The sequence below is a fragment of the Phyllostomus hastatus genome, unplaced genomic scaffold (genome assembly GCF_019186645.2).
Source record: "Phyllostomus hastatus isolate PE091 unplaced genomic scaffold, TTU_PhHast_1.1 phas_contig_196, whole genome shotgun sequence".
NCBI classification, from domain to species: domain Eukaryota; kingdom Metazoa; phylum Chordata; class Mammalia; order Chiroptera; family Phyllostomidae; genus Phyllostomus; species Phyllostomus hastatus.
The window spans coordinates 34016519-34031173 of NW_025333709.1; the positions used below are offsets into that span (position 1 = coordinate 34016519).

At 39.3% G+C, this 14655-nt stretch overlaps 1 protein-coding gene across 1 annotated transcript in view; it reads right to left on the reverse strand.

Moving 5' to 3' along the window:
* Positions 1 to 14655, reverse strand: part of IGFBP7 (insulin like growth factor binding protein 7) — a 67977-nt gene that overhangs the window by 37492 nt on the left and 15830 nt on the right. The window lies entirely within an intron of this gene.

A 14655-nucleotide genomic window follows, 5' to 3' on the forward strand; every position in this document is an offset into this window, starting at 1 on the left:
AAAGGACTTTCCCAATTTCTCCACTAAGATGTGATTGAAAAAAATAGAGCTCAAAGGAAAGAAACCTAGCAAGTCAAGGTCTATGTGAAATCTTCCCGTCCCGCAATCTCTTCCCCCAACTGACATCTAACGGTGGTTTGCCCAATCACTCTTACGCTACTGGTCTCATTAATAATAATTGTTAATAATAAAAATTACTACTGTCCTTGCCATCACCACGAATACTTCTGCTACTACCATTTACTGAGCTTATTATATGCTAGGCTCAGTGCAGGCTCTTCCTTATGTTATCAGATAATTTTCACAAGAATCCAATGAGGTGGTGATGCTTGTCTTAACCCCATTTTACAGATGAGAAGGCAGAGGCTCTGAACAGAGTCACAGAACTTATCAGTAGCACGGCCAGGATTCTATGGTACATTTAACTTCGGAGCTTTCATCCTGATTATGATTCTCAAGTCTTTGAGTAATGAGCCACTGATATGGCGCTTTCCATCCCCATGAATGGTCGAACAAATGAATGAATGAATAAATGAACATATGAACGAACAAAAACAAGTGACTGTTTCTGAACACTAGCTTTTTAAAATAAAGTACTCTCTCAGAAAAGCAAGAAATAACTAAAACTGAGTATGGGAATCCTTATGATTTCAAAATGCAATCATTTCTCCACCTGCTTAAAAGTCAAAGGACTAGAAGTGGCAGAACTGCATTCTGTCCGAGCGCTCCTGGCCACGGGGGTCGTGGCTAAAATAACAGATAGTCAAAAATTTCTTTCAAATATGTTTCTCATTCAGACATGAGATTCTGGATACATGAAGGGTTTTTTACTAAAGTTAACATCCATGTCTTTTCTTGCAACGCATTTATTTTCCTTACTTTTTTATTAGAATTGGTTAGAGAGAATGCCAGTCTTATCTACCCCCACCCAACACCCTCATGCCCCATAACACGCAATGGTCCAGGAAATGTGGGGGGACAAACCAAACAGCCAATGGGAAGGAAGGTGCTCAAAGACATAAGTTGGATCAGTACTACCAATGAAAGCGCTTTGGATCTCAAAAACTCTGCTGCTTTCCTTTCCCCTGCCAAGGGATGTCTCTGCTGGCTCTCTGCTCTTCAGTCTCTCCTCCCTGTCCTGGCCCCATGTTCCTGGAATTCCTTGGGTGGGTTGAGAATGCTGAGAGGTGCCATCTACTCCACCTCACCTTTCTTCCCCTGGAAGTCAACACCCATTTCCTCCACCGAGCCTTTCCCTTTTGTCAGCACAGGAAATGAGAACTCATGAGAATCTCAATGTCGGTACTTCTACTGTGCCTTGAGTGGACACCTTTTTTTTTTAAAGATTTTATTCATTTATTTTTAGAGAGGGAAGGGAGAGAGAAAGAGAGAGAGAGAGAAACATCAATGTGCGGTTGCTGGGGGCCATGGCCTGCAACCCAGGCATGTGCCCTGACTGGGAATCGATCCTGCGACACTTTGGCTCACAGCCTGCGCTCAATCCACAGAGCTATGCCAGCCAGGGCAAGTGGACACCTTTTGAAGCATTCCTGGCCTCGGTGGGAACCAGGGACACTGGCCCCAGTGTCCAGTTTAGTTTGAAACTTGCTTGGTAATCACTTTGGAATCGCTCATTCTTCACAGATCCTGTCCCTCTTTTCTGTGACTTGCACCCAGGTGAGGGGTATGCATATGAAAGCTTGTCAAGGAGTTAAAAATGGCTGCTACACTGTGTAAGAATTATGAAAGGAGGAAGCTGATATTTAGACTTAGTCTCTTCTGCCTCCTCCCACTCACACCATAGACCACATAGTTTCCCCTCAGAAAGGAAAACATTCTTAACGTCTGTCTAAATGTTTATCAGAAGTTGTCTGGACTTGCAGAGTCTCTGAAGTCACATTTTTATTAGTCACATCCTCCTTGGTGTGTGGTGTGAGCCTCATATCAGAAAAAGAGGAATGCTTGGACCTCATGCAGAAATCATTTGGTGCTGGAAGCATCCACTGCTCCTCAGGGATTTTCACTTAGCCCAGACACAAGCAGACGCTGAGCAAAGAACTTGAGCTTCTTGATGGTGGCAGGGCTTCAGTTTTGAATAGGTTTGGGGGGGAAAATCACCTTGGTTCCTTATCCTGTGGGACCTTGATCTTAAAACAAAGCCCCAGCATGGAGTCTGGAACTGGAGAGGGGAAAGTGGAGGTTCTAGATCCTTACAACAACATTAGGAGCCATTCAGTTTTATCCTGGCTCTGAAACACTCCTACTTTGCCTATCTGGGCCTTTGACATTGATAAATTAGTTTATACTTTGGATGTTCTGTATCTAATGAGTAAATCTAATGAGTAAAAGACATTGTATGTAGAACCAGCTAGGGGAGCTAGTGTGTATCTGAGAGAAAGGAATGCCTGGGACAACAGGAAGTATACTCATGTAGGAGGGAGGTGAGTGGGTTTTGGCACCAGTTCTCACCACAGGCGGTGCCACATTCTCCTGGGTTCTGTTTTCTTTCCATCTCTAAAAGGGGGAGGTGGAAGCAATCACCTAGGAGGTCCTTTTGAGGCCAATACATCATTTCTGCTTCTTTAATATCTGAGGTGGGGGAAATGAGTATAAGTTTCAGCACAAAGGGTATCAATCACAATAGGAAAGACTTTCCTAAGAGTAAACCTGTTTGCAAAGGATACTCTGGGATTTTCTTTCTGGACCAATGTGGGTCCCCATTTGTGGTCTGAGAGAGCTCTTCTGGTGCTAGTGTCTTTGGAGTTGTCGTGTTTGAAATCTCTTAGATTGGAATAAAATAGAAATGCGAGCTGGGGATGGTTAATTAGAAAACAGAATGGAGGTTCTTAAAAAAATTAAAACAAGAACTACCATATGATCTAGCAATTCCACTCCTGTCTATTTGTCTGAAGGAAATAACACTAACTAGAAAAGTTATCTGTACTACCATGGTCATTGCAACATTATTGACAACAGCCCAAACACGAAAACAAATCTAAATGTGCATCAATCACTTCTGACTATCCATTCATCCCTAGAAGGATTGGGATGAATGGATAAATGTGATATACATATACAATGCAGCCATTAAAAGGAAGGAAATCCTGCCTTTTACAATAACATGGATGGACTTGAAGGTATTATATTAAGTGAAATAAGTCAGCAAGAGAAAAGCAAATACTGTATGATTTCATTTATATGTGGAATCTAGAACAAACAAACAAACCAACCAACCAACAAACAAACCGAACTCATAGAGAACAGAGGTTTCCAGAAGCAGGGGGAGGGTGGGGGAGGGACAACAGGAGGGAAAAATGGGTGAAGGGTGTCAAAGGCACACAATCCAGTTATAAATAAATAAGCCATGGGGATGTAAGGTGCGGCATAGTGACTACAGTTAATAATGCTGTATTGTCTATTTAAAATTTGCTAAGAGGGGTAGATCTTAAAAGTTTTTATCACAAGGAAAAAATTCGTAGCTGTGTGGTGAAGGATGTTAACTAAACTTATTGTGGTCATTTTGCAATATATACAAATATCAAATCATTATATTGTACATCTGAAACTAATGTAATATGCCAATTATATCTCAATAAAAACCTTAATAAAGATAGTTACACATCTTGTTATGTAATGTGATTAAGCTATTACAAAAACTGGGTGGGGGGGGGGGTTGGGAGGGATCTCAGAGTCCTGTAGTCCAGCTTTCAAATTAGACACGAAGCCTTCTCTCCCCCAGCTGCAGGTCTCAGCCTGAACACATCCAGAAACCCGCACCCGAGGTTCTGGAATCCATTGTTGAATCGCTGTTATTGTTATAAAGTTTCTCCTTAGATGAACTAAAAATCAGCCTTCCTGAACTTCCGCCATTGATTACAGTTCCATCCTCCAAAATATCGTGAAATAAATTGTTTTTCCATATGATGTTCAAAAAGTACCTGTTCATCGTAACAATTCAAACAACACTCTTATACAAGCATGTTATGAGAGGTAGTAGATTGTCCTCTTTAACCTTATGATAATCCTCACCCCCAAATAACCTACATTAGCAGTTTATACTTACACATACATTTTTTACTTTCCTTTTCTAATTAAAAAATTCATACCAACTACCCTATGAACTGCCTTGTCAGTGAACAATCAATATACCACATATTGATCATATTAGGTCAATACACATAAATCAAATTTGTTCTTTCAAAAGCTGTAAAATATTCTATAACATGGGCATACCGCTAAGAACATTCAGGATGTTTCAAGTTTTTTTCTATATACAAACTATGATATGATAAAGATCCTTATACAAATGTCCTATGTATTAATGCTTTTGTTTCTGTGGGTTAGGTTTCCAGCAATGTGGTGCCTGGGGCAAAGGGTATGAGAATGTTTAATTTTAATAGATACTCCTACTTTCAAAAAGGTTGTTAGGAATTCTTGGACTTGCCAATAGTGTATGAGGGTGCTCATTTCCACACACATTTCCCAGCAGCAGAACTTAGAAATTTTTAAAAGTTAGGTCAAGCAGAAGGGGAAACACTGTTTGTCATTGTTGTTCTAATTGCTCTTCTGGGACTGCTGTGAGGTTGAGCAACTCTTCGTGTGTTTATTAGCCATGCGTAGTTGCTTTCCTTCTAATTTACTATTTGTAACTTCTGCTCATTTTCCACTTGGTTTGTTTATCAATTTATATGAGCTCTTTTTTTTTTTTAACAGATATTTACTCCTTATCATACATTTGTAAATAATTCTCCAGGAATCACTGTCTTTCAGTTTTGTCTACAGCCACTTGTTTGTGGTGTTGGTTGCCATATGGCATGTAAGCTCTAGCAGAGTGGTGATGATGGCTGTGTAGTACACTGCTGCATCCTGTCCTCAGCACTGAGAACAGCCTTCTCCAAAAAAACAAGGACTCATGAATGAACGAATGAATGAACATATAAGCTTAACATTTTCATGTAGCTGTCAATTTTTTTCCTCTATGGTTTCCGGGCTATCAGAATAGCTCTATTTTAATCCCTGGCTGGCGTAGCTCAGTGGACTGAGCATGGGCTGCGAACCTAAGCATCGCAGGTTCGATTCCCAGTCAGGGCACTTGCCTGGGTTGCAGGCCACAGCCCCCTGCAACCGCACATTGATGTTTCTCTCTCTCTCTCTTTCTTCCTCCCTTCCCTCTCTAAAAATAAATAAATAAAAATTTTTAAAAAAGAATAGCTCTATTTTATTTTATTTTATTTTGCAATTAGTTCTTGAATCCATCTTGAATTCTTTATTAATTTTTTTTCTATTTGGAATCCTAATTCATCTTGAATTTGTTCTGCATATGGTGTGAAGCAGGGTAAACTGTCTGACTCTGAACTTTGGCCACTACTTTGTACAAAAAGCATTACATAAGATGCAAATTCTTTTTAGAAATTAGTTTAAGGTGTTCTGTGCATTAAAATGTAATTATACCCTATTATCCATCTTATATATTATTAAAATATCTAAAAATAATTAGCCCCCAAATAAATAAAGATGGAGAGTGCTTTATAAACAATTTTGGTTAGATTTCTCTTTAATTACATACAATCACTTTTGTCTCAATTACCAACCAACTCAGAGGCTGGATTATCAAGGGTTCTATTTACACATAAAAAATTTAAGTATGTTGCTTAAATCACATCTACTCTAATAAAATCACTGAATTGTATATAATTTATTTAATAGCAACATATCCTGGATTTACAGAATAAATCACTCACATTCAAATATTAAAAATCCTTTTAGCTAGAAATAATGTACGCTTTGTAAAAACAAAGGAAAAATATGGACACAGGGTGGTATGCAATGAACCCAATATTGCACATAGTTAAACATTTTGAGAATACATTACATTTATACATTATAATTCTGAAATATGTTAGCAGCTTAAAAATTTTCAAGGCTTTCTTTAATGAGAAAACACTTCCACCCTCCTCCATGAAGTCTTGCTGCTTGAGAGTCGTGCCTTCTGTGTCTGGACTTGTCTGGGGATTCTTTTTTCCACCACCCCTGCCCGGGGCACTGCTCACAAGGTGGCTTGCGAGCAAACCTAAGCTGCCTCCATTATTCAATGGTTACTCCATTTTTTTTCCAGCATAAAGAGCTTCTGTCAAGAGGTCTGACAATAAGTTTTTTACCTTATAAGTAATTTTCTCTTTTTACTCAGATGTTGAAATGGTTTTTTTTCCCTTTAAAAGTTCACTAATTTTACAAGAATATGATTTGGTGTCTGTCATTCTAGATCAATTATTCTTAGGTATACTCTCTACTTCTCCAATTATATATATATATATATATATATATATATATGACAGTTTTGTAGGATATAGTTTTAGAATACAGTTCTAGAATACGGTTTTAAGTATTTAATCTGTTCTCTTGCTATAGTTTTCTGTGCTATATCTGCTTTGCATATTTTCAGTGGCTGATTTTGATTTCTTTCATTTTTTTAATTTCTTTTTAATTTTAACAATTTTCTCCTTCTGACCTATTTCTTTTGAGGAACTATCTGTTGTGTTTATATGCTATTGTGTTTTTTTGTCTTTTCACTATAGTTCTAAAATAATTTTACTTTTTATTTGTAATTATTTCTTGAGCTCACCTCATTTTTTAATTCTTCTGATTTCTATTATTATTTAATATCTTGTATTTAAAAAAATGTCTTGTAGCTCATTTTGAATAGTAGGTTATAGTTTCCACCTGCTTTGTAGGTATGTCTTTTGACTTGCTTTCACTATCTGTAGGGATGTTATATCCATTCTCTGTCTCTCTCGTTCTTATATGGGATTTCTTTCTAGTATGACATTGAACTTATTCCTTTTCTGTGCTTGCCTTTATGGAAAATTAGTTTTCTTGAACTTGTACAAGGAGGTATTGTCCAAGGTACCTTTTCTAACTCCTCAGAGCTCCATTTTGTGTTGTTTTCACTTGGTGTTAAGAACATAGTGAGCAGATTCCCACAAAGCCGACTTTACAAAGGCCTTATGGCATGGGTGGGTGGGTTGTTTCAACCCTTTTTATTGGGATTTGAGGGAATAACTTATCACTTTTTCTGTGGTAAGTGCTGTCCAGGGGGTTTTGGTATCCAGTGGCTTTATTCTTATTTTTTTAATGTTTAAAAATTATGGTGAAATACACATTGTATAAGATTAACCATCTTAAACTCTTTTTAAGTGTATAGTACATTCAGCTGTGCAACCCAATTTCCAGAATGTTCTTCATCCTGCAAAATGGAATGCTGTACTCATTAAATAATTCCCCCTTCCTTTTTTCCCCAGCCCTGGCAACCACCCTTCTAGTGGCTCTGTTTCTATGACAGGATTGAATTCAGGGACATTATCAGTCTCTGCTGCTGCCAGGGCCCCCAGGCTAATCTGAAACTCCTGGAGACGAGTCTGCGCGCCGTGCCCACGGCTCCAGTGTAGCACCCGACACGTGGAAAACATGCACATATTCAACTGATGAGTGAGTCACCCCTAATTCCTGTTTCTGGCAGGATGATAGGATGCTTTCTTGTAGTCATTAAAGTGATTGATGGTTAACATAAAAGTTGCCATCGTTACCTGGACTAATACCTTTCCAGGTCAATATGCAACAGGAGTTTCTAGATGGGAGGATGCTGCCAACTCTTGATTACCCAACTGAAGGGCAGTCCATCTCAAATGGATGCTGATTTTAAAGTACTTCACATTCTGCCATGTATGAATTTGTTGTGGCACATTTCCTTACTAATTGTGCTTGGTTCAGGCTCACATCACAACATAAGCCGTCTCTGGGCACTACTTCTGGTAGTGATTTGAAGGGAGGGAGGCACATGGCCCAGGTATACATGAGCGGCCTATTAAAAAGTGAACATTTGACACAGATGCACACTATGTAATTAACTAATTGGGCATATTTGAGAGTTATAAATAATTGGTGAAATCAAAGGGAAAAAATCTTGCCTTCATAGAGTCCTTATAGTTACAAGGGCTTTCAAACCCATTACCTCGTTTATTCCCATAAGCCTACCCTCAGGCTTTAATACAGGTCCTGCTAGCTCCGCTTCTCGGGTGAGGAAATGAGGGTGCCTGAGAGACTAAGTGATGTGCTCACAGGCACACATTTGGTCAGGGCACAGTCAGCACTCTGACTGTTCTTCTAAGTCCAGTGTTTATTACACTACTGTTATTACCAGAAGAGTGAGGTGGTATAGACCACCTCATATCCCACGTTGGAAGAAGGCAGGTATAAATTATAAATATATAAAAACAAAGAGGTGCTGGACTAGTCTGGGCAAAAATAGGCTTTGTTGTCTTCATACAACCTTCAAAACAACTGCTACCACCCAGTTTCTGCCTCCATCCCTGATCAGCACATCTCTAGTTGCGGAGAGACAAAAAAGAGGGAAGAACAAAGGTCAAATACTGTGGTATGACAGTTCTAGAAGCATTAGGACTACGACTTACGATAAGGGGAGTGACCAGGCGGAGCCCCTACCGTGTGAGACCGACAGGCACCACGCTGGAAGCCTCACACAGAGGTAGTCCTATTACCAACCCTGCACGGTGGGCATTATGGTCCCCACTTTACAGATGACAAAACCGAGTCTCGGAGAAGTTAAGTAACTTGCCCAAGGTCATGCATTTAGTAAGTGGGAGGGTGGGGATTTGAACTCCATGTTGTCCTAAACATTAATCTCTGTAATATGTATGACTTAAATAAGCATAAAAAATTACAGTTAGAAATTGAGCATACTTAGATCTGAGGGTGAATTGAAGCTTATCTTTATGCAATTAATGAAAATCAAAGTATGCTTGTTTTCTAAGAGTTTTATAACACAAATCTGCATACAAACAGTTAAAACATTTTTTCTTATTGTTTGAATTAATTTCAAATGATTCCTTTTCACACAGTAGAGCAAATCAGGCAGGAACTCTCAAATGTGTTGACCATCATTTCTGCAGAGGAAACTGTTAAGGAGGAAATATCACTTCTCTCAAAATTGTCTCTGTGAAGACCTTTGGCAGTTTTTAGAAAGGACTTCTCTCTTCCCACTGATTTTTGGGCATGGCATATTTTGCTTCAAAGCTTGTCTCTTTTTTTTTTCGCCAGCCATGATCTATTTTATCATTTGGGTTTCAAAAGTGATTGATTACTACTCTGAAGGGGTCTGTGGATTCTCTGACACTACACTTCCAGTCAGTCATCTTTTAAAACTGCCTTCAGCAACTGTTTCTGAAATGTAACTAAAACCAGGAACTGCTGCCCAGCAACGGCAGGCTGATGCCGCCTAACCCCTGCCCTCCTCCCCAGTCCGTCTTGCTGCTAGAGGTGGCTAAATGACCATTTCTGGCCAGTGAGATTAGGCAGACATTTGCTGAGAGAAGCACTTCTGAGCAACATTTGCTCATCTGATAATTTTGGATGTAAGGCCGGAACAACCTTTTTCTCTGTTCCTTCTAACAGCTTTGACTTAGGACTCAATATTGGGAGGTGCAGCGCCCTACTTTTGACCATTAGGCTTGAGCTCTGGACAGCATTGTTGGGTGGTTAAACTCACACCAGCAGCATCTACACCTGGACTCCTTGTTCTGCATGCAAGTACAGCTGGCCCTCCATATCTGTGGGTTCTGGACCTGCAGATTCAACCAGTTGCAGAACGAAAGAACAGGGGTCTGGCAGAAGTCACGCCTGCTTGAGTGTGGTTGGTAGGGTGATAATATGGGTGTAATAATTTATAGTTTTAATTTGGACATTTCACCTAAAATGCCATATGGTGTGCTTGAGTGTGATATTATGTTACAGAATTACGTGTTTATGATTTTGTAATAAAAGATGTTGTAATAAAAGGGGCGTTATTTGTGCCAGACTCTGTATTTGAAAAAAAGTTAACATTGTTGCTGATGTGTATCATGTATTAGGCTTATGATGGTCGAGTCTGTACTAAACATGTACAGACTTTTTTATTGTCATTATTCCCTAAGCAATACAGTGTAACAACTATTTACATTATATAAGGTATTGTAAATAATCTAGAGTTGATTTAAAGCATATGGAGGAATGTGCATAAGTTATATGCAAATACTACACCATTTTATATGAGGGGGGTCCTAGACTCAATCCCTCTCAGGTAGTTAAGGATGACTGGAAACCCCTTTTACTGCTTTTTGGGTGAGCTACTGTAGCCAGGTTTCCTATTACTTGCAGCCAAACACATTCCTTACTGATAGAATAGCTGTTGTCTCTGGGTGATCATTCTTCTTTTTCCCTTCCCCAAAACTCACCCATCTTCTTCTAAGCTGAAGGAACTAGTACAGAATGGCAGCTTCCGTCAGGTGAAGACATACCTAACAGTATTTACAAACTAAAATATAATCCAAAGTACCTCCAAACTAAATTACATGACTGATTGCTGAGACATGTTTCTTCACCTCTTTGCCCAAGAATCTGCTGAGTTTGAGATAAGCTCAGGCTTCCATGAAAAACCTACTATTTCCTGCTGTCTTTGGCAGTGTCCAGAGTTAGGCTTCCTAGTTCTATGACACAGGCTATTGGTTTTAAGGACTTTGCAGTGGGTCACATTCTCATTTCACAGAGAAGCACATCCAAAATGAAATCTCCCCCAAACTCAATTTTATTCAAATTGATTAAAATTTAATTTGTTTTTCATAAAGTTCTTTTTATACTCTTCAGTTATGTTTGATTTTTAGAAAATATATATGAAAGCAGCAACTTATCTGATTTTCTAACTTATTTTACATTTTACTCAGAATGTATGTCACATTGGTTATTTTATTGAGCAAAGCTAATAAAATGAACGGACCCAGGCTGTGTGTGTGCTTTGGGAGTTGAACCATCTCTAATTAACCAAGTTAATCATGGGCACTTGGAGAATAATTTTATCACGCCATATTAGACAACTGCCATTACTGAAACCTTGAATTTAAGTTATGTTAATTAACTAAAACAACATCTTTAGATTCTCTGGATATTTTTCTTCAAACATACCTGCCTGGTTTAACAAGACAAGCACAAGCATGTGCATTTCCATACCCTGGTAACAATCAGGGTAACTGGAGATTGTGAACACGTAGTGTATTAACAATACAGGGAATTTAATGAAGGAGACATGGATTTAGGAGTGGAGACTGAAGTCCAAGAACATATAAGAAGGACCCATGGACATGGACCTTTGTACATATCAATGGTGTGGGGATTGACTACGGAAGTGGGGGGAGTGGTTGGGGGTGCAAAGCGAGGAAAAACTGGGACAATTGTATAGCATAAACAATAAAAAAATACAAAACAAGAATTGGAACGAGGCCCTGGCTGGTGTGGCTCAGTTGGTTGGAATGTCGTCCTGCAGAATGAAGGGTTGCAGGTTCGATTCCTGGTCAGGGCACATACCCAGGTTGTGGGTTCCATCCCCAGTCAGGGTGCATGCAAGAGGCAACCAGTTCATGTTTCTCTCCATCAGTGTTTCTCTTTCCTCCTTTCTCTCCCTTTAAAAGCAATGAAAGGATGTCCTTGGGCGAGGACTTAACAAAAAAGAATTGGAATAAGGTGTGTCACATTTAACTGGCTCTGAAACTCAGTTTTACCTTCCCATGGCTTTAAATGTGAGCACACATGTGTGTGCGCCTGTGTTCACGGCAGCTCACCTCAGATCTGCTCTGGCTTCACTTGAATCCCATTATTTAGGATTCTGCTCGGACACTCAAATGCACTGCATCTTGGTTGCTGATTATATAATGTGGGGCTAATACTTACAACACAGCATTCTTATGAGGATTAAAAAGGTGATCTCCACATGAAAGTATGTGACCATTTTTATAAACCATACTGTGCTATGTTAATGTAAGTCATTGTTGTATTCCTATCTCCTGGACAAATATGGGAAAAATTCTGCCAGAAAAATCACAAGCAGCTTCTTCACTTTATAAATACACCCTCGACACTGTCTAGTTACTGCATTAGTGGGAATAACTGCCTAACAAAGAACTATTGTTGCTGAAGGTGCTGGAAATGAAAGGATCTGAGGAAGAGAGAAATGGGGCTTTGTCGATCTCTTTAAGGACCCAGAGACACAGGCATTAAAATGCTGTGAGCAGATTCCTTTCCAGTTTTAACAAGTGGAGCAGGCCAGAGGCTCCCTGAGAGCTGGAGAGTAACAGCTCAGCTCGCTCTGAGATGAAACTGGTGGTCGAGCTGTGGTCTCCGTGTCGTGCGCAGAGATGCTGGGAATCAATTGTACGGGTATTTGACTGTAGTCAAATAGAGTTGTGAAGGCCATTTTTTCCTGCTGTGAGAAAATACTAAAGACAGACCTCCAAATTTCACAACCTTTTTACTGTTCACATCTCATGTAAGTGGCTGCCTTTACCAGACATATTCAAGCTCCTCTATCAGGGATGAGCCCCAAATGCAATGATGTACAAAGGCATATTCTTTCCATTTCCCCATTATTTTGAAATACTTTATTGGCAAAATGGACTTTAACAAAAGAAAAGCATGCTAGCAAGCATACAGCCTTTTTGTCCTGGCTGGAAGGGTTGTAGCTGATCTGGACTGCTCCCGATGCTTTGGGCGCAAACTAGACAATTGGCAGGGCTTTTTTTTTCCTTTTTTTTTGGCCCATCATTACAAATTTCGTACACAGAAATTGGGGTGAAATACTACTCGCAATGGTCTCTATGCCATTGGGGAGGGACAGTCATGAGTATAATCAAGTCTGAAGATAATTAAAAAGTAATTTCAACTGCACATTGGAATGCTTTGCTTTGGCTTTGTGTTTTCTAGAGAAAGTGTGCCTAAATTATTTAGAAGAGGCTAATTTTTAAAATGGAATTACCATTGTCTGCATATATAAAATTAAAAATATGTTCAGAGACCTATTCTAAAAAAATGCTGAATAAATAAGGTCTTTATGTCCAAAGATGAGTATTTAAGCATTATTTGTGACAGAGAAAAATGGTAGTAAATCATGGTTCCTTCAGATGATTATGCAGCATAAATGATATTTATAAAATATTTTAAACACATAGAAAATATTTGTAAAGTGAAAACAAGATGTCTAAAAAGATATGAATACCACTATCAATTACATGTGTCTATCAAAACACTAGAATAAGAAACAATAAAACATGGAGGGGGTATACCGAAAATACTAATGACTGTCCCTGATTTCAATGAGTCCTTCAAATTTCAATGTTTATGTTCTTCTCCAACAACAACAAAAAAATCTTTATTGAAAGGGAGGTTAAATTAGCTCATACTCCCACAAAACATATTACCATACTTGCACGGCAGCTGAAATTAACTGACAAGGACACGTATGTCTAGAATTGAAAACCCACTGTGGTTTGTGCAAATGGCTAAATGTATGACAATGGATCACTTACTGCAAAACAGCATCCTACTCGTCTCAATAGGTCACTGTGCCAATTTAAAATTTTGCTTTTACACATTTGCAGGGAATGATGAAAAGGAAAGTGAATTTACTGTGTATTTTTTCCTTAGTGTTTACCAAGTTAAATACAACCTCTAATATCCTTTTGGATCAATATTCTATCCTTAGCTCAATTCTGAGCAAACAAAACAACATTCATTCATCTCCACTCCAGAATGTCACTTTGGGCAAGCTAATAACTAATTCATTAACTTATATACTACACATCTAGTCATAGTTACATTATTTATAAGCTCATGCAGTCTATAATTAAATTATAATGTATTCGTAGGCCACAAATGTGAATGTACCTTTGTTTGTTTTTCCCTTCCAGTAGAAACTGCACAGAAAGTACATGATTGCCATGATTAAAATAGTAGGGGAGTGTACATATGTGTATGCATTCTTTGCTTGTCTGCATTTTTGTTGACTTGACTTACACGGGGCTCTTCTATTTTAGTCTAATTGCCTCTTCTGTCTTCCCATGCTTCAGAACCCACCAGATGGACCACAGGTTTGTGGCTCCTTAGAGAAGGGGCATTATCTGTCTCATCACTGCAACTTTCCTTATGGCGCCAGCACAGCGTTTACAAAAAGCGAGCACTGGACATGAGTGACAGGGAATCATAATTTTCCACTTCTAGTGATAGTGAGAATCCAGGTAACCTTTGTTTCCTGAGCTACATGATAGGTGAGCTTGGAGGAGCCTGCACAGAGACTAATTTATAAGCATAAACCTGGAGAGGGATGAGAGGCCTGGTTGCAGGCAGAGTGAAGGCCAGGCTGGCTCTGTGCGAGGGAATGGCCATACAGGAGTCTCCAGCTGGTGGGAAGACTGGAGAGAAATGGGAGGGGCTTTACTGTTGCCCCTTCGGAAACTTAGAAAAATCTCCCCTTCTCATTAACGCCTGTGGAATGGGCATCCTGCTAGCAGATGGGTACAAGGCAAAAACAGAGGCTCCTCATGGAGAGTCTACACAGGAACAGTACATGTGCTTATTAAATGGGACCAAGAGTCCAAAAATGATCTACTAAGCACCCTCTCTGTGCCCAGAACTATGTTGAGTGCTTTGGGGCATTCAAAGGGAGCATATCTCATGCATGCCCTCCAACCTCAGAAATCCTGGGAGTTCCCTAATGCTTGTCACTGATCTGACCATTTCCAACACATCGATCCTCATTATTCACAGATCCCATATCTGTGA